The following is a 27,925-nucleotide window of genomic DNA, read 5'->3' on the forward strand; positions in this document are numbered from 1 at the left end:
TACTGAATATGGTTTCCTGTTCTATACAGTGGGTCCTTACTGTTTATCTACTTTATATATAGTAGTGTGGTAGTATGTATCTGTTAATCTCAAACTCCTAATTTATCCCTCCTTATTTCCTCTTAAAAAAGATGGGTGCCTAACACTATAGCTTTATGTTGCTTCTGCAACTATAAATAAAATAGTTTTCTAGTATTAACAAAATTGATTCAACCTACCCATCTTAGTTTGCAAGATTATGTCGTATTTGGTTCCCCTAAGCTTTCAAACTTCTTAACTACCAATCATTCCAGCTTAGGTCAGAGATATTACTATAGTAAGACCACATGAAGATATTTTCTCCTTTCTATGATTTTTCTTGGGATTTTCTTATGCTTCATGTAATCCTTCCATATTAACTGCTTTCCTCTCAACTATGCAATCTCTACACATCTTCCAAGACTTAGCTCAAAGCTTACTTCCCTGGATCTAACACAATTCATTAAATTCTCAATGATCTCTCCCTTCTTTAACCTCCAATCACACTTAAACTATATATGATAAATGCAAAATTGATCCCGTGTTGTTATTTCTCATGTAACCAAGTTTTTTTATATGAGTGTGATTTTCCCAACCAGTTGATATGGTCTTTATGGAATTTCTTGCATTCTCTTCCTCTTGTGTAACACAGATAAAACTTTCAACAAATTGATTCACAAACAAGAGGTGTAGACCATGATTTCTAAAAGTTACTTGCCTGAAGCCAACAGAGGTTAAATCTATCTATCTATCTATCTATCTATCTATCTATCTATAAATATATGGAGAGATAGATAGATAGATCTAGGGAGTGGTAGAGTCAGGATTTAAACCCAGATCTTTCAACTCCTCCTAGTCAGAGATCTTGTCACCTAAAACTTTCTGATGTATTTCAATCATTTCTAATAAATCTTTCATTTGGAGTAACATTATTTATTGAGAATAAACCTTAATAACATAACATAACATATAGATTTCCATAGAAAAAAATAATGGAAATATTTAATATTCAAAATAAGTATATATATGAAAGGAGAAAGGCATAGCTCTCAAATATCAGTATACATTGCCATCACCTGATATCTGATACTTCCTGATTCATACAAGAACTGTGCAACAAAGACTCTGGTCCAGGAAGGTGTGTATCATTTAACCAAATCTGAAGGAGGTTCTGATGATCATGGTCTTTGAGTCACATCTTGAAGCAATAGCCTGAAAAAGTCCCTATGCAATGGAGTGAAGATTGTAGTTGCAGGAGATGGAGAGGTTCCTGAGCATTTCACTCTGGAATAGCTTTTTGAAATTCTACTGAAATTAGCAACTGCTCTAAGAATTCTGTTTCTAATTTATAATCTGGAAGAAAGAAAGATGAGTGTTTCTCCTTGTCAACAATTTTTAAAATAGATAATTTGATAATAATATCAAAATGATTTTTCCATTTCAATTACTGCAAATATCTATAATATACTGATTTTGTTGAATCAAAAATTAAAGAGACACCCTGCTATGATCTAATTTCCACTTGTACAGAAAAGAATGGAAAGAAATTTTTCATTGGCAACATAATAAATAACAAAAAAGCACTATCTGAAAACACTGCTGAATAATCTTCTCTTGAGATACTCTTAAATCTGATGTAAGCTCTCAAGTCTAAACACTTCTAAGAAATAAACTCTCATTAGCTCTCATAGGCTGAATTATGGCCTACCAAAGACATCCACAACAAATTCTCCCAACCTATAAGTGCATTCTTGTACATGGCAAGAGAGACTTTATAGATGTGATCACAGATGGATTTTCTTGGTGGGCTCAGTCTAATCACACCTGACTTTAAAGTGGAAGAAGATGGAAGAAACATGTGTCAGAGAATTAAAAATTGAAGAGGACTTGATGTTGGAATCTGAAGATGTAGGGAAGAGACCAGGAATGTAGGGGCCTCTAAAAGCAGCTAATAGCTTGCAGTTTATCGTAGGCTCAAAACTCCACACAGGGATGCTTAACTTTATGTGTCAATATGTCTGAACTAAGGGAGGCTCAAACCCTGGGTAAAACTTTCTTCCTGGATGTCTGGGTGACACTTTCTGGAAGAGATTAGAATCTGAATCCACAGACTGAGTAAAGAAGATAGAGCTCACCAATGTAGGTAGGTCACCAATTCCTTGGGTGCCTGAATTACAGAGCAAAAACAGCAGAGGACTGACAGATCTGCTCTCTGTTCTTGAGCTGGGACACCCATCCTCTCTTGACATCAACCATCAAACACTGGAACTTCTGATACTTAGGCACTCTGATTCAAACCAGGATTTATACCATTGGTTTCCCTGATTCTCAAGACTTTGAGTTTGGACTGTAACTACGCCATCAGCTTTCTCAGACCTCCAGCTTGCTAATATTTTCAGTTCTGTGATCACAGGAGCCAATCCCTAATAATTAATCTATCTATCTCCTATTGTTTCTATTCACCTGAAAAACCATGACTATTAAAGAGACCTTGATCCTATAATCCTAAGGAATTGAATTGTGCCAGAAATCCATATAAACAGAAAATGGATTTTTTTCTAGAGCCTTCAAAAAGGAACACAACTAGCTGACAGCAAGATTTTGGTTGGATGAGACCTGCACCAAACTTGTGATTTACAGAATTGTAATATAATAAATTTGTGTTGAATAAGCCTCCAAGTGTATGGTGATTTGTTACAGTAGTGATAGGACCTGAAAAGATGCAAGTAAAAGAGAATATGTGATTTTAACAGGAAGGCAAAACAGTTGCCATGCCCGAATGCACAATTACAAAAATGGCTTCAAGCATCAGCTTCTACTGAATTGCCTAGTTAAGTGCGCAGATCAACATATGGAAGCCCAGCATTTACCACTGGGGACACGAGATGGATAATTGTGATTCAACACCTTTAACTGAAGAAGTAATTAAAACGAAGACCAGGTCAGGTTTTAAATAAATATGTACTTGACAAGTCTAGGCAAGCATGGATAAATAAGAAAAATCACAGGTGAAAAGAAATAAAAATTGTTCTGAGCACATAAGTGTTATTTGAAGAGAGAGGTTATGTCCATTTAGCTCAGTATTCTTTGCCTTTCAGGGAAACAAAGTATTTTTTTACTCAAGCATGAGTATCTTTTTACCATTAATCTCAAAACTCAGAAATCCACCCCCCCACACACACACATAGTGATCAAATTGTGGTACTGCCTTCAAGGAATTCATATAAATATTTCTTAAAAATTTCCCTTATATTTTAGGGCATAATTATTTCACTTATTTTAATTATTTAAGTTGTATTAAGGAGGACATTTAAAAGATTCTACCAGCTTACCCTAGTACACTAGGATCTGGCAAATTTTTTCATTGTATTTAGATTCATAATAATGTTGAGTGGTTTTGTGATATTTTTATTCTTATAGTTCCTGGGTAAAATTTTTATTTTATTTCTTCATATGTCAAATATGGATAATGCTGACATCTGTATCATAAATGTAATGTGAGGACTAAATACAGAAATGTATGAGAGGCATGTAGAATAGCACTTGATACTTGTAAGACAGCCATACAGTTCAACTCTTATTGTTAATTGCTTATCTTTATTTAATTTTGTATCACTTTCATTGCCTTCTTTTAAGAGGCTGTCAATCTATATCATGTATTATAACTGATCACTGATTAAGTTTTTTTTTCACTCACCAATAACCTTCCACAGTGCAGGTATATACTAGGTGTTGAGGATGGGAAAATGATTTTAAAATAGACTTTACGCACTTTCAATGGGCTCAAGGCCTAGTATCTTCAATTAGAATAGTCACTAGAGATTGAATAGTATATCATTCAAACTAACTGCAATAACCAACATTCCCCACACTCAGTGTCTTGAAAGACTTAAAATATCAAGGTTTATTTCTTGCTTCTGCAAAGCTGCCCATGGGCCCATGAGACCACACAAATTGTTGGTGATAACAGCTTTGCACTTTACAGGAAGAGATGTCACAGGACCACTTTAGTAGTGGAGGAGAAGAGACCAGCATAAAAATATCTCTGTTCACCTTTTATTGATCAGTGCAAACCTCATGGTGATACCAAAACTCAAGAAGGTGAGCAAGCATAATCTCTCATGTGTCCACAGAAGAACCAGAGATCTTAGTGTATATAATTAATGTCTCCCTTGTGTATGCCTACCTTCATAATAAATAAATGCTTGAACAGAGAAGAAAACTGGTAGTCAAGGGTTGGAAACTTCTGGTAGACCTCTTTTGTATGATTCATATCTGGGAATCATAAATCACTTATTTTTTAAAATTTAATTTAGAAATTGATAGCACTTCAGTTACAATTATGGTAAATACAAATAAGACTTCCCTGGTGGCTCAGATGGTAGAGCGTCTGCCTACAACACAGGAGACCTGGGTTCAATCCCTGGGTTGGGAAGACCTCCTGGAGAAGGAAATGGCAACCCACTCCAGTATTCTTGCCTGGAGAATCCCATGAATGGAGGAGCCTGGTAAGTTACAGTCCATGGGGTCGCAAAGAATCAGACACAACTGAGCGACTTCATTTTCCTTTCCTTTTTCTTTTCAGTTACAATTATGGTAAATACAAATAAGTCTAATAAACTTGATTTCACAAATAGCAAAATATAATAGATATGTTTTTAAATAAGTTATATTTTTTACTTCACACTAAGATTGATATTGTCTTTTAAAAGATGCATCAAATTTGTGATGAATCATTTCAATATCTTACCATAATACTTAATAGCTTGTTATCTCAGACATTGTTCTGAAAATAATTACAGATTTTTTAAGCAAATAGAAAAAGCTTGTTTTAAAGAAATTTCTCTATACTGTAGATTTCTTTGAAGTAATTGTATTTCAGCTTGCATGCTAACTATACAATTTTTGGCAAACTCATTTTAATTCTCTGCAGTTAGCTAAGGTGATAACTTATATCACTGTACTTATAACTTATATATTCTGTTCCATCCAAAGATCTTTTTTTTGCATTCTAGATGGCTTTCCTTTTTTTGTGGCTGGGCACTTTCATATGTTTCACCATTGAGGAAGGAGAGAATCTACAAATATTAATTTCACTATCTCAGTGGCAGAAATGAAAACAGGTATTGAAACTTAGCCTGATTTTCCTAGTTCAATAAGTGTCTAGAGATCCTGGGGATAGTGATTCAATATAATTTTATATTTGATTTTAGGTATTTTGGTGTGTGTTTCCAGTACAAATTTCTTGTTAGTTCTTACGGTACCATGGGTACCAGCTAAGCCGCAGCATGATAATGAAAGTCTGTTTTCAAGTTCTTAGTCTTTTATAATTAGTATGATACTTCCAAAATTAAGTATATCCTCTGAAAATGAATGAAGGAAAACCTTGTTCAAAATGGGGTCAGAAAATTCAAAAAAGGGAACTCTCAGGCATGTAGTACTCTTAGCAGCTCACTTTGCATACTCCATCAGGAAGCACAATTTTCTTTTTGTTCAGTAACAAGACAGCCAATGAGAAATCCCTGCAACTCAGCCGCAGAACCCTCACTCTCCTCTCATGAACCTTCTTTCAAAACAGCTCCTCCCAACTTCCTCCTAAAAGAACACCCCTCTCATTTGTTCTCCAGACTTGCTTATGGTTCACCATAGTTTGCATATCCCAAATTGCAATTCCTCTGTTAATCTTGAATAAGCTTGATTTTGCTGGCTAAGTCATGTGCCTTTTTATTTTAAAGGTAAATGATCTTTTATATAAAAAATGGTGCTACACTAGACCTAAAATCCATTTGACCATTTCTCACACCCTTGAGGTTATGGAATGAAGTTAATTTTCAAGTGAATTCATTCTTGCTCAAATTTTGTTACCACTGGTTGTGATCTGATTATGCTATGTGTACAAATCACTGCACAATAATTTAAAACTGTATTGTCACTAGACAACTTGAGTCTCTCCTACTATTAATTAATCAAGAGAAATGAAAATACTGAAATAAATAAGCTGGTGGATAAATAAAATAAGATCAGAAAACTGGATTTTTTTCCATCAAGGTGGTTTTGGCCTCCCACTACGGCTTTCTGTTCATGAACAAAGGGTAGGGGCTTATGCAACAATGAACTGTTACAGAACTCAGGACAGTCAATCAAATAGCAATCCCCTACCACTCACCCATGACCTATCACTAACCCATGATCACACCAGCCTCCTCACAGAACAACTCCTTAGAAACACCCTTAAACCTGTACGGGAGGCTGGTTTCACATCACAGAAACCACTCACTCTCCCTCTGAGAGCTTATCTATGCTTTAATAAACTTTGCTTTGCATTTAGGCCTGAAGTGACAGTTTGCAAATTTTTCCTTGCTATCTCAAGGACCAAGATTGCTGGTCTGGGTCTCACAGTGCAAGCCAACCAGGTAACAGAGAGATTCAGAGTTAGAAGTTATCAGCTGATTCACTTGACCGTCCATCAGTATTCCTTGGAAAAGCCAGATACTTCCCAATACTTACTGTTATTATCACAAGAAAAGGTTTTATCACTTCATATATGGCATTTTGCATTTCTTTTTTCCACTCTGACCTATTTTACTGATCTCATTTTAAAAGGCATTGTCATTATGTCATTACATTGTTCAGAAATCTCTGGTGTCTTTCATTTAATAATATGTTGAAAGCTCTGCTTGGTGCTAGAAAAGGAATGTAGTGTCATAACTTAGCAGGATTTTGAAATTCTAGAAACCTTAGTTTCAGATTCAGTTCCATATTCAACAACTAGGTGAACCGCTTAATCTTTGTAATGTTATGTAGTCTTATGCATAAAATAATGATAACGATTCCCCCCTCTCCAAGAGTTCTTTCTAAGGTACTATTATGAAGAATAGATGATCCACTTACAGAGAAACTAACAAAGCATCAGGCACATAATATACGCATATGTTAATTTCCTTTCTTTCTCTTCTCAAGACAATTTGCATCTTTGTATCTTTAACAAATAGAAAATAAGTTGTAAGAACATTTGCATCTATTTTTTTTCCATTTACCTTCTATCTCTCTATGATATACTTTAAATGTTATATTTTTTCTATGTCCCCAACATGACTGGGTATTGCTGTATACACTGTGTATTTACATGATCAAAATACTCTTACAGATTTATCTGTTAAAAACAATATAAGGTGTTCTTTATGTGTCATTTAGCTGATTTTAAGGCCAATTTTGATGATAAGAGATTTTAGCCTTATATAATATTGACTTTAGTACCCAATTTGTGTGAGTTGACTTTACCATCTAAAAAATTACAACTTAACATTTGCTCACACAATCTCACCCTTTATCAGCCACAACATACTGTATAATAGGGAAGAAAAAATTTGACTCCATATTGCATCTATTTCTTTTATTTTAAACTTTGTATTCTATTGCTTTTGCTACAAGTTAAGCACTAGATACTGCTGCTGCTAAGTCGCTTCAGTCGTGTCCGACTCTGTGCGACCCCATAGACGGCAGCCCACCAGGCTCCTCTGTCCCTGGGATTCTCCAGGCAAAAATACTGGAGTGGGTTGCCATTTCCTTCTCCACTAGATGGATATCTCCTATAGCTTAGAGTAAACATAATGTCCCATCACTGGGAAGGAATCCTACCTCCCACGCCTGAGCTTTAAGCTAAAAAATACCTTTATTTTAGCTCACAAGAAACATCCCGACTAAGTCCAACTGTGAATGGCTGCAAGAAAGAAGAAATCAACACATCCTCTCAGGAGTCTGGCAGGGACTAGGAAATATTTGTATCAACTCACCATCTTTTTTATTTTACCTCTTCACCTCCCCATCTTTGTTCTATTAAATAAACTGGCATGCAAACACTGGCAAGATGGGTTTTGGGGACACCAGTCCACCATCTTCTTGGTCTACTGGCTTTCCCAATAAAGTCACTATTCCTTGCCCCAACAACTCATCTCTCAAGTTACTGACTGTGAAGTGAGCAGTATGAGCTTGGACTAGGTAACTCCTGGACTAGTCTCATTTTCATCACGTGTGCATATGGTTCCTCTCATCTGAATACCTCTCTTTAAACTTCTGCCTATTCATATTTTACTTATTTAAATACAATGAGACTCTTGCCAATTACTCCAACATTCATTGATTTATCTCACCTTTGAATTTCTCCATTTTTATCTGCATTTCAAGTATAATGATGTAATTAAATATGGCTTGGTAAAGTTTATTATTGTCTTGTGTATAAATTCACCTTTTCAATTATATACTTCCAGATGTTAGTGACATATCTTGAAATTCTCTTGCATGCAATAATATAATAATTGAACAGATTATTAATTTAGGTCAATCTTCTAGACTAAATAGCTTTAATTTTCCACTTTTCTTCTCCTATATATCCCTTGTCTACTTGTATCCCTGTTAGGAAATTCACACATATCATCAAAATTTCACAACTGCCTGCTATATAATAAAAATACAAGTGAAACCTGACACCATATTGCTAGGTGAACAAAATAACAAAGTAAGATTGATGCTGAAGAACTGACACGAACCTTAAAGACTCAGATATGCTCCCCCACCCAGAGCTGGCTCACCCAGCTTCACTCCATTTCCTTCTGTAAGCCATGAGATTTCAGGGACATTTCTCCCTCATGTTACTTTCTAACTAAGCCAGTCATATTATCCCTTCTTCTCCAATCTTCCATAGTTTTAAGACAAGGGCATATATCTTTTACTTTAAAGAGTTTTATCTCTAATAAACATGAAATATCAAATAGGAATAGATCAAAACTCATTATAACAAAGGTGCTACAAAGATTTCAAAAATCTAATAAATTTTATCACGAAGATTATTTAACCCTCTCCCCTCCCCTCTGTAAACTGTCCTTCTATTATTTGGTACCATATACTCTGAAATTTTCAAATTTTTTATGCTGTAACTTTGTTTATAAAAATACATTTTTCAAATAAACGTATTCATCCTAACTATGACAATTTCTAAGATAGAGATACTTCCTTACTTCAACGAGGAACTTATAGTTAAAGAAGTTCTAATACAACTTCAAAACCACTAGGTCTACTTAAACCATAAGAGGTCCTTAGGTTTTTTACCAGAGATTCTTATTTAATAGGTCTGGGATGGAGCCTGGACATCTTATTTTTAACAAGCTCCCCTGGTGATTTTGATACTCAGTAAGACTCGAGGTCTAGGAAACATGGCATTTTACTGTTAGTGTAGAACAATAACTGTATGACACTTGACAGGCCCCATTTAAGTTGTCAGCTCAGGGGAGCTTCCTAAAGCACCTACATCCTCATGTCCAAATTTTGTACCTAAAAAATTACAGTTAAGCTGATCCTTGTTTCTATACTAAACTGAATTCAGCCTTAAAACATTATTCTTCCCAATAGTTTAGCAAGACTTGGGTAGCAGTTCAATGTCTACACTAAGCTACTTCAAGCAAGACAACTTTGTGTGAAGATCATCAAAATTTAGTTTATTTGAGATGATTTTTATCTCAACTGACATAAAAAACTGAACTTCATAGATTTAACTTGTACCTGGTTATCATACATTTTACTCCAGTGTTCTAGTAATTTGAGTTTACCTATCTTCTATAAAACATAAAGTGGATTGCTCTTTATTGTTTCATGATAAGAAAAAACTGACAATTGTTGCTTCATTTATAGTTTTCTAGAAGTTACTCAAGCTTTGAAGTCATAAACAATCCTTCTGTAATAAAATGTACAAAGAGAGCTAATATATTTTTTTGAGAGCTAATATTTTATCAGATGTTTTGAAATCAGTTCAATATATATTTAGTCATGATTTCTGTTTTTTAAAAAATACTTAAGGAAATAATACATATATCAATTTAATAGGATTTTAATTGAGTTATTAATATCTATCCTATCTCCCTTAAAATAAAATAATTTATATAGGTATCTATACTGTATATAATTAATGACTTTTTAAAGTTCACTATTCACTGTTTATGAACAAAAACTAATTTCTATGCCACAGTACAGACCTGTAGAAAAAACTAAAAACAGCTAAAGCAAAATTGAGTATACCCAGTAGATTGTCATCCAAATAATCCTACTTTCTTTGAAGCAACTGCAATAATGCAGCCAAAAAGATAAATCAATTTTCTAACTTGCTAATTTACATCATTAATGCCAAGGATATTCTTAATACTTAAGCATATGTACAGAAAAGGAAAATCTTATTAAACATGTCCATTATCATCTATGAAAAAATTAAATATTGTAAATAAAACATCTAGTACAATTAGCCCTGAGTACAAGTGCTCAGAGATAGAGATATATATATATATATATTATATATATATTGCTTATTTACTTACAGTGCTTAAATAAACTTGAAATCTACTATCTTCCTAAGAGATCCATAGAGTTGCAGCACTATAATTTTTTATTTTCAAAAAAAAATGTTTCTTCACTATTATTATTATTCTTATAATAAAATGCTCTATTAGATAGAAAGCAAACAAACTATGAAGCAAAAATGTTATGAAATTTTCAATTGGAAGAAGAATGGATATTTAAAAAATTGTTTCAAACCAGAGAAATGGTATATAAGTTTATGTTTTTCTTTTCCATTTTAAACAAATATATTTACTACAGGTATATCACATATGTGGAATACATATTATTAGTGCATTATAGACATTACTAAACTCATAATACACTCATATCCAGATTCAGTCTCAAAATCATTTTCAACAAAATAGAAGAGGCAGCCATTAGTCATCAACTGGGATTAGAAACTGTTGTGAATTGAAATCAATAGGCAGATATATGCATCCTGTTAAATCATTAGAAAACATCTGGTCCATCATTAACAATGAGAAACTACAACTGGATCAATATGCAAAAAGATAATAATATTTAATATTTATAATATCATTATAACTATTATAAATTATTTGCTGTTTATTTGGTAGCATGCTAAAGAATTTGCATGGACTAGTTAGTTGAATCTAGATAATTTTTATTATCCTTATTTTTTCTATGTGGTCCATGTTAACAAAATAACAACTAAAATTAATTTCAGAGACAAACCTCACTGCCTGTGTTCTTTGTCAGATTTTAGAGTATAGGTATTAAATATCATACAGAACACATACGGGCCTTAGAAATTTTAATTCAGATGTGATTTTTTAATGCATTAATTCAGCAGTAGCACACGGAAGAAGTTGGATGAAAAGGAGGATCAAGACAAGAATTTTGTCAAAGTAAATGGTAATCATTTAGAGAGGAAGTGAGACAGACCTGGGTCCCTACTTCAGTGGAGGAGTAGAAAGCCAATGAGAGGGAATACAGTGGAAAAGGAACAAGGTAGGTGAGGCATATAACTTTAAGTTTACAGGCTTAATTACTTAACTGACACGGGCTAACATAGCCAAGATTCCATTAATGGAATTTTAATGTTTCATCTTGGATGCACTGTCTAGCATAGCAGTAAAAATTACAGCTATAATTATCTTGCATTAAGAAATGGAAATTACATATATCTTAACATATATCTTGTTAACATATATTAATATATATGTTAATTAACATATATCTTGTTTTCCCTTAAGGTAAATCGTAAAATACAAAATTTGTAATAAATCAGTTTCAAAATAAACATATAAATATATATATATGGAAATACCTTATATTTTGGGCTTTCCTGGTGGCTCAGACTGTAAAGAATCTGCCTGCAATGCAGGAGAGTTGGGTTCAATACCTGGGTTAGGAAGATCCCCTGGAAGAGGATGGCAACCCACTCCAGTATTCTTGCCTGGAGAATTCCAGGGACAGAGGAGCCTGGCAGGCTACAGACCATGGAGTCTCAAGGAGTCAGATATGACTGAGTGATTAAACACAGCACAACACAAACCTTATATATTAACTAAAATTTTACTATAATCTCAGTATTTTTGAATAGTCGAAGTATTAAAGAGCCTTATTATTATGAAATAATATGAGCTATTATGATGATAGAGTATCTGAATTTGAATCAAATGTTCCTAAATTAACCTTTTTTTTTCTTTGTGGAGGGAACATTTGAATGTTTTTAATATAAATGAACAGTTACAATTGTTGTTATTACAGTAGCCTAAATAAATATATGAACATCATATTTGAAATGAAATAGCTATTTCAAGAAAATTATTATAAGTCCCATCCTATGGAAATATGGATGAACTTTCCTAACTCTGCAGAAAATGATGGTGCCTGAGTGAAGAAAGACTGCAATTTGCTTTCAGAGTAGAATACCAAAAACAATAAGCTACAAATAAACATAACTACCATTTCCCAAGGTAGCTGCGAACTGAAACATAGAAATCATTTTCTTAACTCTAGAATCTTATGTTCAAGTGAAATAAATTGAGAGATTAAAACTCACTACCTAGATGCAATTGATGAAACTTAGTTTTAAAATAGACGCACATAACAAAGAAAAATGGAAAAGAGGAATTAACAAGTTACTTCATAAGAAGTTGTATCATTGCTTCAATTTGTATGTCATGCAAACCACCAAACCTGAAAAAAGACTTATCTTATATGGGGATAATATATGCCTTTTATTAAGGGCAAAGAATGTTATGGATTCCTTTTTATCTCTAACGCTGGACATAATATTTGTAAGTGCAGAACAGATAGCCTGAACAGTGTGCAGGCAGTAACATATTTGGAAAAAATGAATCTCAAAAAGAAATCATAGTCTAAGATTATATCTTCTATTGTTTTTAAATATCCTGTTCACAGCCAAGGAATTACTTCCATTTAAAATTTGCAGTGGTGAATCTAATTCACAGTCCCATCTTGATGCTAACCTAGGGCTTAGCCATTGACTTAGAATATTTTGTATTTTTACTGTTATAAAGAAATTTTTCTGTAAAGTATGTTATTGCATGCTAGTAGATAACTTCCCTTCTACATTTTTTAAAAACTTTCTTCCAAAGTCATTACTTATGGAGAGTCTTGACTTGACATATCAGCTAATACCACAGTCAGTAAGTTTTTATTGCTCATATTTTAATACCAGCTTACCATGCATATCATGTACTGACCTGTACACCCAAAATCAATTTAAAGGATACAAACTCTGAAGGAAATGTGTGTAGTACTTAACTAAAGATCCTTCCATTTTCTAACTTCAGGCCAATAACTGTTTTATGCATAGGTTTTGAAAATATTGTTACATAGGTTAATTTGTTTGTGTTTATTTTCTTAAATCTAAAAGGCTAAAATAAGCCCCAGAATAATTATAGCTTTATATTAAAATGTTCATTAAGGCAAATGGCATCATTTAAGAAAACATTTTAAATGTTATATGATGAGTTATTACTTATTATACCACAGACATAACATACAAAACTTTTATGAAATGGATGGATGGATAGCAAATACATAAAAATACTGAGCAGAACTGTCAAAAAATACAATTACCAATGAACATGAACTTTCCCAAAAGAAAAAAACAAAACTGGAGCTGGAGGAAAAAAAAAAAAAAAAAACCACAACAGTGCACATTCTAAAAATCACAAGTAGTTCAATTTACCTAGGAAATAGGTTGTAGTGGAGCAAGAGAAGTTTGGAAGAATGGGCCAAAAAGAGGCAAATAAGATTTGGTAAAGTTTGCATAGTCACTGATTTTATACAAATTTACATGACAATAATCCTTTATAATAAGAATTTTCCTTTACACATTTCAAACAGTTCATTTCTAAAAGGTAGAAATGCAAGGCAAGAGCATGAAGAGACAATGGAACAAGTCAAGGATTGATAGTCCAGAAAGTACAGAAAAGAGGAGCATGCAATAAAAAGCAGTTCTCATGATCTTCAGTATATTTACTGTGAGACCCCCTTAACTGGGCTTGATGCCTGATTTTCTGCCACTCCAGGGAATATTGATAACGTTTGAGATCGATCTTTTTATGCTTAAGATACAGACATTTCATCCCCTGCTTGTGATTTTTAATATGATTTCCCGCTGCCTTAATGATAAAATCGACAGTTTGGAAGAAAAGGGAGGAGAGGAGAAGCAATATGAATGTCTGGTTTGCTTTATTAAGATAACCTGTGTTCTTCCGAGTACAGGTAAAAACAATCTAAATACATATAAGTTTGGTGTGATCACTCACTTAGAACCAGGCATGCTGGAATGTGAAGTCAAGTGAGCCTTAGGGAAAGCATCACAATGAACAAAGATGGAGGAGGTGATGGAATTCCAGCTGAGCTATTTCAAATCCTAAAAGATGATGCTGTGAAAGTGTCACACTCAATATGCCAGCAAATTTGGAAAACTCAGCAATGGCCATAGGACTAGAAAAGTCAGCTTTCATTCCAATCCCAAAGAAAGGCAGCGCCAAAGAATGCTAAAACTACAGCACAATTGTACTCATCTCACACACTAGCAAAGTAATGCTCAAAATTCTCCAAGCCAGACTTCAACAGTACGTCAACTGTGAACTTCTGGATGTTCAAGCTGGATTTAGAGAAGGCATAGAAACTAGAGATATAATTGCCAACATTTGTTGGATTATCAAAAAGCCAAGAGAGTTCCAGAAAAACATCTACTTCTGCTTTATTGACTATGCCAAAGCCTTTGACTGTGTGGATTACAACAAACTGTGGAAAATTCTCCAAGTGATGGGAATATCAGACCACCTGACCTGCCTCCTGAGAAATCTATGTGCAGGTCAGGAAGCAACAGTTAGAACTGGACATGGAACAACAGACTGGTTCCAAATAGGAAAAGGAGTATGTCAAGACTGAATATTGTCACCCTGCCTATTTAACTTATATGAAAGGTACATCATGAGAAATGCTGGGATGCATGAAGCACAAGCTGGAATCAAGATTGCTGGGAGAAATATCAATAACCTCAGATATGCAGATGTCACCACCCTTTTGGCAGAAAGTGAAGAAGAATTAAAGAGCCTCTTGATGAGAGTGAAAGAGGAGAGTGAAAACGTTGGCTTAAAACTCCACATTCAGAAACTAAGATCGTGGCATCTGGTCCCATCACTTTGTGGCAAATAGATGGGAAAACAATGGAAACAGTGAGATACTTTATTTTGGGGGGTTCCAAAATCACTGCAGATGGTGACTGCAGCCATGAGATTAAAAGATGCTTGCTCCTTGCAAGAAAAGCTTTGACAAACCTAGACCACATATTATAGCAGAGACATTACTTTGCCAATAAAGGTCCATTTAGTCAAAGCTAGGATTTTTCCAGTAGTCATGTATGGATGTGAGAGTTGGACTACAAAGAAAGCTGAACTTGAACTAGAAAACTACTCTTGTATGCCTAGAATGTTTATAGTATTACGTGTTTCTATGGGGTTGTCAACATTTTTTATTATTTATAGTTGAATTATGTTGTTTTGTTTGTTAATACCCATAATGTTTATTATTTTTATATTTTGAAAATTTTTTAAATAAAATAGTCTTACTAAAAAAAAAAATTAAAAAAAAAAAAAGAAAGAAAGCTGAGCACCAAAGAATTGATGCTTTTGAACTGTGGCATTGGAGAAGACTCCCTTGGACAGCAAGGAGATCCAACCAATCCATCCTAAAGGAAATCTGTCCTGAATATTCATTGTAAGAACTGATGCTGAAGATGAACCTCCAATACTTTGGCCACCTGATGCGAAGAATTGACCCATTGGAAAAGACCCTGATGCTGGGAAAGATTGAAGGCAGGAGGAGAAGGGGACAGCAGATGATGAGATGGTTGGATGGCATCACTGACTCAGTGGACATGAGTTTGAGTAAACTCCAGGAGTTGGTGATGGACAGGCAGCCTGGTGTGTTGCGATACTTAGGGTCACAAAGAGTCGGACACAACTGAGCAACTTAACTGAAATGAAGTGAAATATATATGAATATATAGTGATAAATAAAATGCATATGTTAAAAATATAGCAAGCATTTTATTATATATAAACTATATCATATATAAATTGTATTTCATATGACTTGTTTTGGCTTTTATTTTGAATTATATTAGTATTTCACCTTCAATTTAAAGATGGACTCATTTTGGATTGAAAATCAAGGGTGAAAAATATCAGAGTAGTGGGAATCAGATTGTTCAGTCTCCAAATTCTCACACATTTAACTGATACGTGTTTAACTTTATGTTGGATAGATATAAACCTACAGATAGAAGGATAAGCGGTCACATTGAAAAAGTCATATGTGATTAATATATGTTAATAAACTAAAGCTCTTCCCTTATATTAGTCTTTCTTTGTTACTCTTTCTACACAGAGAAAACGACACAAATATTTAGATCAAAATCTTTGTAAGGTAGAATAATGGGAATGAGAACAAGATTTTGAGAGGGTGGAAAAGATAGAATATTATACTGAGTGGACTGTGAGCAACCTTAAAAGGGAATCAGGAACTCAAAAAGCAACCAGGAACCTTAAAAGGGTACCTAACGTTAATAATTACACATTTAAGGAAATTCTATTTTTGTATGTTTCACTTGCCAGTGGGCTTTCCATACCAGTCAGACAATTTTTAGATGTCAAGAAGATGAGCCAGGTCTCTCTACCTCAAACACTTGTAGGGGTCAGCTAGGTAAGGTAATTTACTATTCAGGAACTATTCACAGTTTGACTGTGTCAAGCTAGACAGCTTCTGTGAAATGTCATCAATCCAAGTATGGGCCCACTTTGCCATGCATGCAGATTTTTTGAAAGACTAGGGAAACCTTTATATATGAAATCTTCTATTTCCATACATTTTGAAAATGATTAAATTTTTAAATAAAGAGCAAGAGACTTTGCAAACAAAATAATACAGACCTGGAGTCTGGCCTGTAGCCTGGACTATAAAGGGACCAGAAGTGCTGTACATATATAAATAGCAAAATTTGGATTGTGATTTTTAAAGCTTAATAGGCCCCTGCTCTGATATACAAAATCTTACAGTTTCAATTTGTTTATTTCAATGATTTTTCTTCTATGAAAGCTTCTCATGACAGCAGCACAGTCTTGAAGTGTTGGCTCAGAGGCTCGGGATGGCTGAATATGAACATATACCCTGTGAGCCAATTATGTTGTCTACAAAACTTGGACTAAAGTATCTTTTGAAAATAAACAACCTGCTACAAAGCCAAATCAGAAATATATGAACATATCCCTACATGTGATGTAGACCCAAGGGTAGTTTTTGCAATCATGACAGGAAAACTACTTGAAAAAAAATTTTTTCAGTGTAATTCTTTCACCCCAATTGAAATGACTATGCAGTTGGCAGAGAAAGCATTTATGTGCCCTTGATTAACGTGGCAGATGTATTTATAATCTATCCACTGTAAACAAATCATCTATTCTCTCCCCGAGCTTTATCAGGGATGCTCGTCTGCAGGCTGCCTGACCTGTCTCATCACGTGCTCTGACATCTGCCTGTTCTGTGGCAGACACTGCCGCTGTGAAGTCTAAGTTTAAACTGCTCCATCCTCTGGGAATATGCTGAAGAGAAATTTCTCTGACACTTAGAAAATTCAAAGTCTCTAGTGAAACCTTACATAGAGTTCACCAAATAAAGTTGCCTGCTCTTCAGGTCATTTTTTTTCTCATTTACCGCATACTGTCAGAGATTTACCCTGTTTATTCTAACAGAATTGGGGCACATTTTTTTTTTTTAAGAATGACCTATGACCACCATAAAGCCATGTGGACAGTTGGCAGCCGTTGCAAGCCAGATATGCCAGATAATATGTGTCTCTTAACACATATTAAAAGCAAAAAAATCAATTTTTGTACATTCTTTGAATGAATATTGATGAGTAATTTAAGCTCCATTTACTAAAGAAAACATAAAAAATCTGTCAGTTCCAAAATGAATTGCTAAAACTGAAAATAACATGATGATAGACTCAAGCTTCTAATATCAAAAGTAGCAATATATTCATCAAAGTGAAAATCAACCTGTTTTGATTTATGTGAGCCATTTGGAGGTTGGACATGTTTGCTTAAGCAGTCACTACTGAACAGATTATCTGTTTATCCAATGCACAATTGTATAGAGGAGGACAGAGTCGAATAGGCAAAGCTTTGTGTCCCACTTCTGTGATAAACTAATACGTAGGAAGAGTAAGAACAATACATGTTAGCTGAGGCTTTATAATACCTGGACATTCCCCCTGCTTCTCTCTCTCGCCCCAACCCTCTCTCTTATCAGAACAGAAACATTTCTTTTTTTTTTTCTTTTTTTACCCCAAACTGAATTTTTCCTAGCTCAATTTGTCCCATCACTTCTCCCATTTTTCAGAATATTGCCAAATTATTTTTCTTCAGTTTCTTGTAAACTCAAATTCTTCTCCTTTATTTGATCTGCAGTTCAGAATGATGCTAAAGTTTGCCTGGTCTCAAAGCAAAGCTCTCTATACTCTCTCACGGGGCTATGCTTTCTCTGTGCTTTCCTTCAGTCTGAATTATATTGGAAGAATCATCAGTAATTCCTCACCTCCCCTATGCTCTAGACCCCAAGGACAAGCTAGAAGCACTCTTGAAGTCCACAGGCAGACACACATTCGATCTGTTGTCTTTCTACTCATGTAACCCCTGCTCATGGGCATCTCAGGTGGCAGAGTGGTAAAGAATCGGCCTGCCAGTGCAGGAGACACACAAATCGTGTCTTTGATGCCTGTGGCAGGAAGATCCTCTGGAAGAAGAAATAGAAGCTCACTCCAGTGTTCTTGCCTGGAAAGTTACATGGGCAGAGGGGCCTGGTGGGCTACAATCCCTGTGGTCACAAAGAGTTGGACACGACTGAGAACACACGTGTACACTTTTGTTCATGGCACTGTCTGCCTAGAAAACTCCTTCTCTATCTGCTCTCTTTCTACCACTCTTCATCTTCCCTGGCTTTCCCTCCTATTCTGTCCAATATAGACATTATATTAGAGTACACTTTATTCATTAATATTTTCATCCATCAGGATTCTTAAATTGTTATAGTATTCTATATTCATTAGTATTTTCTTCATCCACCTTTCTTTAAGAGTTCAACAATCACAGAAGATCATCAAGTTGATAAAGCTCTAGATATGTTCTCGATATGTTCTAAATATTTCTGGACTAGAAACATAACATTGTGCTTGACAGTAGGGTCTCTGGTTTGATTTTTAACTAGGTTAAAATTTCACCTTTAACTCTTACCAGAAGTAAGGCACAAGGCAAAATGACTTATCTATGACTTAATTTTCAAATACAAAATAATAATAGCACTTACCATACTGCTGTAAGAATGAGAGGTACAGATAAAATGGTTGGAATAGTACTAAAGGAATGGACATCATAACCATTCAATAAATAGTCTGCATTCTTGTTATATTTACCCTTCTTTCTCAAGTTGGCCTTTCCCTTAACTCTTGATTGCCTGTGCATTAATTTAGTTTGTCTTTTCCTGGCTGTGGTTGACATTTTCATGAACATTAATTTAATCTCTTGCTTGAGCACTTTCATTGGGTACTTGTTTCAGTGAGAATAAAATCCAAAACCTAAACCTGATGTAAAATTTTAACTCCTATTTCCTTTGTAACTTATCTCTAGTGGACAATTATCTGTATCTACTCGGCATTTGTTGAACAAAGAAACTGACTGAGTTCATTCTCTTTGGATGGTCTCTGTAGGGAACATTTTTTGGCTCCAATCTCTAAGTAGATGCCCCTTTTCTATCCTCTACTTCTTAACTCAAACACACCTCATTTGAGAGGCCTATGTTGTCCAACCAAATCAGAGCAGCCCTCTACAACACCTAGTCACTATCTATCAATGTTCCTTTTCTTTGTAAAATTTGAAACATTCTGAAATTATACTATTTGTTTTCTTAATTATTTTTAGTCTTTCCAAACAGAGTATAAATTCTTTGAGAGCTAGGACTTTACTTTTTCATCATGGTGGTTTGTCATGCTTAGAATACTGCTTGACATATAGTAAAAAAATAAAAACTATTGCCTGGGATGTATAAATAAATTATTTCAAGATCTCTAGAAACAATTTGTCCTTATTCCAAACAATCATGATACTTCATCTGTATGTGCATTTCATGAGTATTTGTCACTTTCCATTTTCTATTGAGGTACTTTGTAAATGTATCTTACTCTCCTCCTTAGACTCTTAAGCTCCTTGAAATCATGAACCAAGTGTTATTCATCACTATACATCTTTGCTAGTGCTTTGCAAATACTTTTTTGCATGTTAGGTGATCAATAAATATTTGTAGAGTAGATGAATGAGTGAATCTGTGCCAAATCTCTCACTCTGTAGACAAGTGAATATCTAATTGACATTAAAAGACATTAGCACTGTGGAGTTACAGTTAAATATCCTCTAGGAATTAGACCTCAAAGCACTCAGCTGCTAGACTTAAAGTAAACTATTTCATTCAATAAAATCTACCAAAAATTTATTGGCCACCAAGGTGCAGGGTATGCATTAAACCTTCCAACTATTTTATTTTCCATTGGTGGAAGTAATAATATAATAAAGATGGTACATATACCTTCAAAGAAGAGAAATAGGAATCAAGAATGTCACATAAAAGAACAACAAAAGTGTCACCCACAGAATAGAATGAACACATGAAACAAAAGTTATTAGCAATAACTGTCTTTAAGCCAAGATTAATTACAACACAGAGAAATATTTGAAGTAATCCTGATCAGGATGACTGAAGGCATTTCATTTTAAGAAATAACAATTAAGTGATGCATAGAAAAAAAAAGTGAAGCTTCAATATGAAAAGTCAGTTGAAGAATACACATCAGAAACATATTTTTTAAACTACATGAAGCTATATTAATCTACACAAACTTTGGGCTTCCCTCATAGCTCAGTTGGTAAAGAATATGCCTGCTATGCTGAAGACCTGGGTTCAACCTCTGGGTTGGGAAGATCCCCTGGAGAAGAGAAAGACTACCCACTCCAGTTTTCTGGCCTGGAGAATTCCATGGACTGTTTAGTCCATGGGGTTGCAAAGAGTTGGATACATCTGAGAGACTTTCACTCAGACTCAGACACAAACTTTAAAGTTTGTATTAGTGCAAGTCATAGTTGAAGTGTTATTAATATTCCCAAAGTCTATTCATCTGGATCACTAGAAACATTACTTTATATTGCTGCTTTTTCATGTGTAATAGAAAATAATAACAAAATAACCACAACAAAGTATTTTAAAAATAAATTGTCATAAAGTTCATGTTTAAAAGAAATTACTTTCAAATAGCTATATGTGCTTTTCAAATTTTATTTTAAAATAAGATTATAGAATTTTCAAGTTATCAGACTTACAATTTTTCTCTTAAATGTTGTTTTGTGTGCATGCTAAATCGCTTCAGTCATGTCTCACTCTTTGAGATCTGGTAGACTGTAGCTCACCAGACTCCTCTGTCCATGGGATTCTCTAGGCAAGAATACTGGAGTGGGTTGCCATTCCCTTCTCCAGGGGATCTTCCTGACACAGGGATTGAACCCAGGTCTCCTGCATTGCAGGTGGATTCTTTACCACTGAGCCACCAGGGAAGCCCCTTGTTGTTTTAGTGAGATGTTATTGTGAGTGGCTGATTTGACTAACACTTCATGGCATCATTTTGTTGAATATATTAAAAATGCAATGAGAACAACCCAGGAACTCACCAGTAAAGAAACAGGAATGGACTTAAGGACATTTAAATTAAAAACCCACACAACTCTTTCTTCTTGCCATTTTTTCTAAAATACATTTCTATGTGGTTATAGAAAAAAATGTACATTTTAAATAAGTATCAACTTCTCATTTAAATACACTGTTTTCAGTTTGGAAGCTTTGAGCAAGCCTTTACTGAAATATCTCCCTGTTACAAATTCAAATCTGTCTCATATGTTTGCCATGTGACCTATAATACCTAATTACTTCTTTGCTTCTTATATCCCAAATTCCATCTTTATTTCAATTCACATCTCTTTTGCCTACTATTAAAACAATATCTGCCCCAAGCCTGGTTTCTTATATCTATGCCTCTCTCACCCTCCATCAAAAGCACAGTCTGCTCATAGATTGGAGAAGGACAAGGCAACCACTCCAGTATTCCTGCCTGGAAAATACTGTGGACAGAGGAGCCTGGTAAGTTACAGTCCACGGGGTTGCAAAAGAGTTGGACAGGACTTAGTGGCTAAACAACAAGCTCAGTGCTTTCATTTAGGTTTTCTCATTGTTTTGTTAAAGTCATAAAATTACTTCTCAACATTGCCAAGAGAATATAATGAGAGTTTTACTGTTGCATACAAAGAGATCACAATCTATTTTTTTTCTTCCCTCTAACAGTATTTACTGCAAACTTCTTTATATTTCTTTGCTCCAGCATTACCAAGTTGGTAGCATTTTGCTAAACAGGTAAAGCAGTTTCATGATTCTGCATTTCCACATTCTGTTTCCATTTTCTTGAAATGCTTCCTATCACTATTGGTCTGGTAAAATAATATTCTTTGTTTGAAACCCAGCAGAAGATTGAATTTATCTGTCAAAACTTCCTTGATACACATAGGCAGAATTGGTGGCTTCATTTCTTGTGATGGTAAAACATTTTGTACAACTAACCTGTCTTACTGCATAAATTATTCTGCAGTGTAATTATTTATATTCTTGTGCATCTTACCCAAGTCCAAGCTCCTTAAAGTCTGGTAATATATCTCATCTCTCCTGGAATGATTTTATAAGAAGAATGGATGAATAGATAGATATTTGATGTTAGGTTTTAATGATGACATTTCACATTTAAAAAAAATTAACACATTTTAAATTAAACTGCATGTCAATAAATCTTTTTTTTAATAAAAAATAAATCTTACTGTTCCGACACCTTGGTACATCAACAAGTCTTAACAGCATTTGAAATAACTGTCACCCTAGCAACTAATTTATTTCCTGATCTGTTACCATTGTCGAGATTAATTTAATAATTTCCTTTGAAATACAGATTTAGAAGCATACACAAAAGTTCTGAGTAAAGGATTTTAATTTTCATTATTTGTAATGTTTATCTGACTAGTATTCCTTTCACCTAATCACAGAATAGAAGTTTAAAAAAAAAATTTACCGTGTTTCTGATATTTTTATTTTATGCCTCGAAGGCATCTCACATTATGCTACAAGCTGCCACAATCTGTGACTTTTCTCTAGGTATATCTCCAATAAAGAGGCACTGACAAAAATGCAGTGACAGAGGGTGATTTAAAGTCAACCACTCAGTCACAGATGTGCTCCTAGAAATGCATTAGTGTCCAGGAACCAAATTGCATGCCACTGAGTTAAATCCTAGCAAACTGATACTGGTAATAATATAATGAACTGAAAAAGTGCTACCATGTTGAACTGTCAGTGATTCTTGGAGTCATAATAGTAGCATATTTCCATTAGAAAAAAATTCATATACAAATAGGACCCTTTCTTCTCACAGAAGAAAAAAATGCCAGCAGTTTGCTAGATATTTTTAGTATAACACTCTGTCATGCATGTGTTAGACAAGAGAATAGTAAACAGCTATGAACTTTGGTCCTTGGTTTTTCTCACATTGAGAGAGCATCCACTGGAGTGTAAAAAGGAGAAAATAAAAATAACTTCAAAGAAAGCTGAAAGAAAGAAGGCCAGAAGATTAGCAAAGATAAAAAGAATGACTGAGGGGATGCCTACAATATAACAAATCTTCCAGATCATATCAATTATCCTTGGGTAATACTGAATAGCAATTGACCATTTCAGAACCCCAATAATTTGTTTTCCTCTATGTAACACTCTTGCTCAGAAAGCAATAACTTCTGAAGAACAACCACCTTGTAATCTCTTTTGTCAATATAAGGCAAAAATGCCTAAAGCATGGCATTTAAATATGCCTTAAATCACTCATGCAGCAATCCCATCAATAGTGAAATGCAGTCATAGAACCTGGTTCTATGTCCACATTGTGGATTCCATTGTTGAAATTAAAATAGATATGAGGAAGACCTCTCATGAGTTATTTTAAGACCATTCCTTTCATCGAATGCTTTCATGCAGTTCCACAGATATTGTTTTTGAATCTAGACACAAATACTGTGCACACAGATTTTTGTTAGATTAAATGTTCAGTGCACTATAGCACATTTGATGCATCATTACCAGATATTGAGAGGCCACTGATTCGTAGATTTTCATAACTCTAAAAGTTGGATAGTTGGAAGAAGGGACAAAATAAAACTCTACACCTAGCTGAATGAAAGCACATACATTTAGACAAAAAAAGAACAGTGGAACACAAACATGTTTCTTTAAACAGATAACTTGAGTGAGACTCATTATATTTTCACCTAAGTGGCACTTTATATTTTGACAAACCCTGGTACAGATGACACTCTGTTAGGATCCTTGGCCATTTCTGTGTATTCATGAGGTTCAGTGCTTTTGTTGAATTCATTTGGGTTAAAAAAACCAATTTAGACCTAAGAGAATATTTGGGATTATTGATAGTAGAACAGAGACTAACACAACATTGTAAAACAACTATATTGCAGTTAAAATGAAAAGTATCAGTGGAGGTTATTAAGAGTTTGTGAAAATAAAATAGGCTTACTAAAAGGGTGGGTAAGTAGTTTAACACAAAGATTGGAAAGAATTAAAGTAACTTAGGAAAATAAAGAAAAAAGCATTAGGCAAGTATTACAAATATTTTGTACTGCTCCACGTGAAACAGATATAAATATGAAGAGACAGTCTTGTTTTCAAGATTAAAACCAAGTATAATCACAGATACAATCCAATATGAAAAGTACTAAAATTGAGGTGCATCTGAAGGACACAGGAGATGAGTCATTCAAATATGACTCAGGAGAAGCAGAGTGTGTGATATACTGGGTAACAATGATGGTACAAGAATTTGAACACTGGTAATTCTGACAGAGGATGAGATGGTTTGATAGCATCACCAACGCTATGGGCATGAACTTGGGCAAACTCTGGAAGAGGATGATGGACAGGGAAGCCTGGTGTGCTGCCGTCCACAGGGTCGCAAAGAGTTGGACATGACATGGCAACTGAACAACAATAATAATTCTGACTCAGTAACATTATACCTCAAAATATTATTGCCTTCCTAGTACAATACAACATATGCTTTTGAGAGCTGACTTGTCTTTTAATTTCCCAAAAAGACAAAAATCACATTCCACTTTTGTGCTGTGGGTGTATCACTCACACTCCCTGGATCCTGCTTCTCTTGTGAATGAATAGTTATCAGTTTTGATGTATATTCTATGTCATCTTCCCTGTTAACTCACCTCCAGCTCTCCAAATATTATTTAGTTATTTTTCCCTGTGTGCTTAGAGCACTTTATATTTATCTCCACTTCATAACTTATCATCAACTTTCTTGCAAGCTTTCTTTTCCAGGCAGCATAATTCTTGAGGATAAGGTTGTACCTCATTCTTCTCTGTAACTACCTCAGTGCTTGATATATAAAAGGTGCTCAATAAACATTTATTAGATGAATATATGACTGCATGCATGAAAGTCCCCTAGATTAGTTAAGGGCAGCTTGTGACCTTCAGTGCGACATGCAGGTTGTCACACTCATCCATTTGCCGTTGTTTAAATCCATTCTTCCTGATCTGGAGGCTACTTTCATCTATGAATATTTTCTATAAAAACTGCTCAAATATCATCAGTGAAGACAGACAACTTTCTGAAACAAAGCCGTATGCAAAATCATAGGCAAGTCAGGCATTTCTAAAAGGATCTTTTACTAATCCCACAGTTTTACTAAGATCTGAAAACTGCCTTGCCTAGAATTTCTTGTTCTCACTTATAGGGCTTAGTTTTTATTTTAATGGCATTCCCAATATTTCTTTAGAGATATCATCTAATTCACTGATTCTACCCAATGTAGCCGGTGAAATCCTGAGGGGTTCTTATATCACTTGATGCTACAGACCACCTGCTTAAAAAAAGAAGAAGAAAAAAAGCTTATGATAGTCTCACTATTAAAAGAGGGCTAAAAGAATGGTCAAAGCTGTCTTTTGTTGAACTCACTTCAGAAATGAGCTATTATTATCTGAACTACAGCCTTCTTAAGGCTGAGCAGAATCAAGACATAAAATAAAACGAAAATAAGTCATAAATTCAGGCTTGCACCAGGAACTGAAATTTCCAGTTGTTCTCAACACATCTTTCTATAACCAGGACAGATGTTTTTGCTCATATTTTTAATTCTATCTAGCCTCTCCAGGTAGATAGAGGCTAAGAGGTTGTACAATAGCAATAACAGAAACTAAAGCATTTTACAGGGAGTTAAGCTAATAATTAGCATAGAAGTGGGTTTTGGAGGGAACTCAGATCCCAGGCAGAAAGAAAGAAAATATTATTGAGGTTTCTGTTGTCCTTACAGGGAGGAGATTTCAGGTTCCATAGTAGCTTACTCTCTTGTGATATCCTGAATGTTTTATGATTTGCAGTAAATTTAAAAAGTGATCACAATAGCTTGAAGCTCCTCCCATCAAAATGTGAAAGGGTGGGAATCTCTTTCCCCCATATTGAAAACAAGTTTGCTTTCTGTGTATGTGATTTACTTTGAACAGATAAATAAACAAATCAGAAAAGCGTCCAGCCTGGGCTTAGGAGCACTTGCAATTTTTTTTTTTTTTTTGAGATGATAGGAATTTTTTTTTTCAGTATAATTACTTTACACTGTTGTGTTAGTTTCTGCTGTATGATAATTTGAATCAGCTATGATTATGCATCTTAATCCTCAGTCATGGCCAACTCTTTGAGAACACACGGACTGTGGCCTGCCAGTCTCCACTGTCCATAGAATTCTCCAGGCAAGAATACTAGAGTGGGTAGCCGATGACTTCTCCAGAGGATATTCCCAGCCCAGGGATCAAACCTGAGTCTCCTGCATTTTGCAGGTGGATTCTTTACCATCTGCATCACCAGGGAAGCCGGAACCAGCAATATGAATCAGCTATGTGTGTGTGTGCATGTATATATATATATATATATATATATATCCTCCCTCTTAGACTACCCCCCCTACCCCTATCTCACCCTCCAGGTCATTACAGAGCACCAAGAGGAGCTGCCTGTGAAGGTTCCCATTAGCTATCTCTTTTATGCATGATAGTGTATTTATGTTAAACCTAATTTCCCAATTCATCCCACCTTCCCCTTCTGCCTCCTACATCCACATATCTGTCTCTATGTCTGCCTCTCTATTCCTTCTCTAGAACTAGGTCCACCTGTACTATGTTTCTAGATTCCACATACATGCATTAAGGATTTTCAACTTTGATTACATTTTTGGAATACCTGTCATCAACTGCAGTGTGAACAGCCTCTGACTAGAATGTTGGATGGTGAGGGATATAGTGAGAGAGATGGTGGTGTAGTCACCCTCATTAGCCATGTTACTAGAAAGGAAGAGACTGGACATGAGAATAAAGCTATTTTAGAAATCACACCCCATGGGTAAAGTCATCACTGACCTCAGAAGCATGAGTGAGCCCAGACCACATCATTCTAGTCTGATCAGGTAAATAAGAATGCTCAGATGATCCACAGATTCATGACGATTAAGAATTGCTATTTTATGCATTACATTTGGGGGGGGCAGGGTTACTGAACATCAACATTTTGCTGATGCAACTTTTATCTCATATTCAATACTTAGTTATTGAGCACTGCTTCATGCCAGTTATTGATTTATAAACTGGAGATGCAAAAATGAACAAGTCATAGCCCCTGGCTTCAAAGTGTTCATCATCTTTGGGGGATTTTTACTCAAATAAACAAGTATGGTAATAGAGTAAGTCCTATAATAGGGACAAACAGAGGGGACCATTTAAGTGCTCAAGTTTAGAAATGTCATCT

The 27,925-nt window shown here is 34.8% G+C and overlaps 1 protein-coding gene across 15 annotated transcripts in view; it reads right to left on the reverse strand.

The window, feature by feature from the left end:
* The window catches only part of ROBO2 (roundabout guidance receptor 2), a 1,429,762-nt gene that overhangs the window by 1,331,287 nt on the left and 70,550 nt on the right, over window positions 1-27,925 (reverse strand). The window lies entirely within an intron of this gene.

Source organism: Odocoileus virginianus, chromosome 25 (assembly GCF_023699985.2).
Source record: "Odocoileus virginianus isolate 20LAN1187 ecotype Illinois chromosome 25, Ovbor_1.2, whole genome shotgun sequence".
NCBI lineage: Eukaryota > Metazoa > Chordata > Mammalia > Artiodactyla > Cervidae > Odocoileus > Odocoileus virginianus.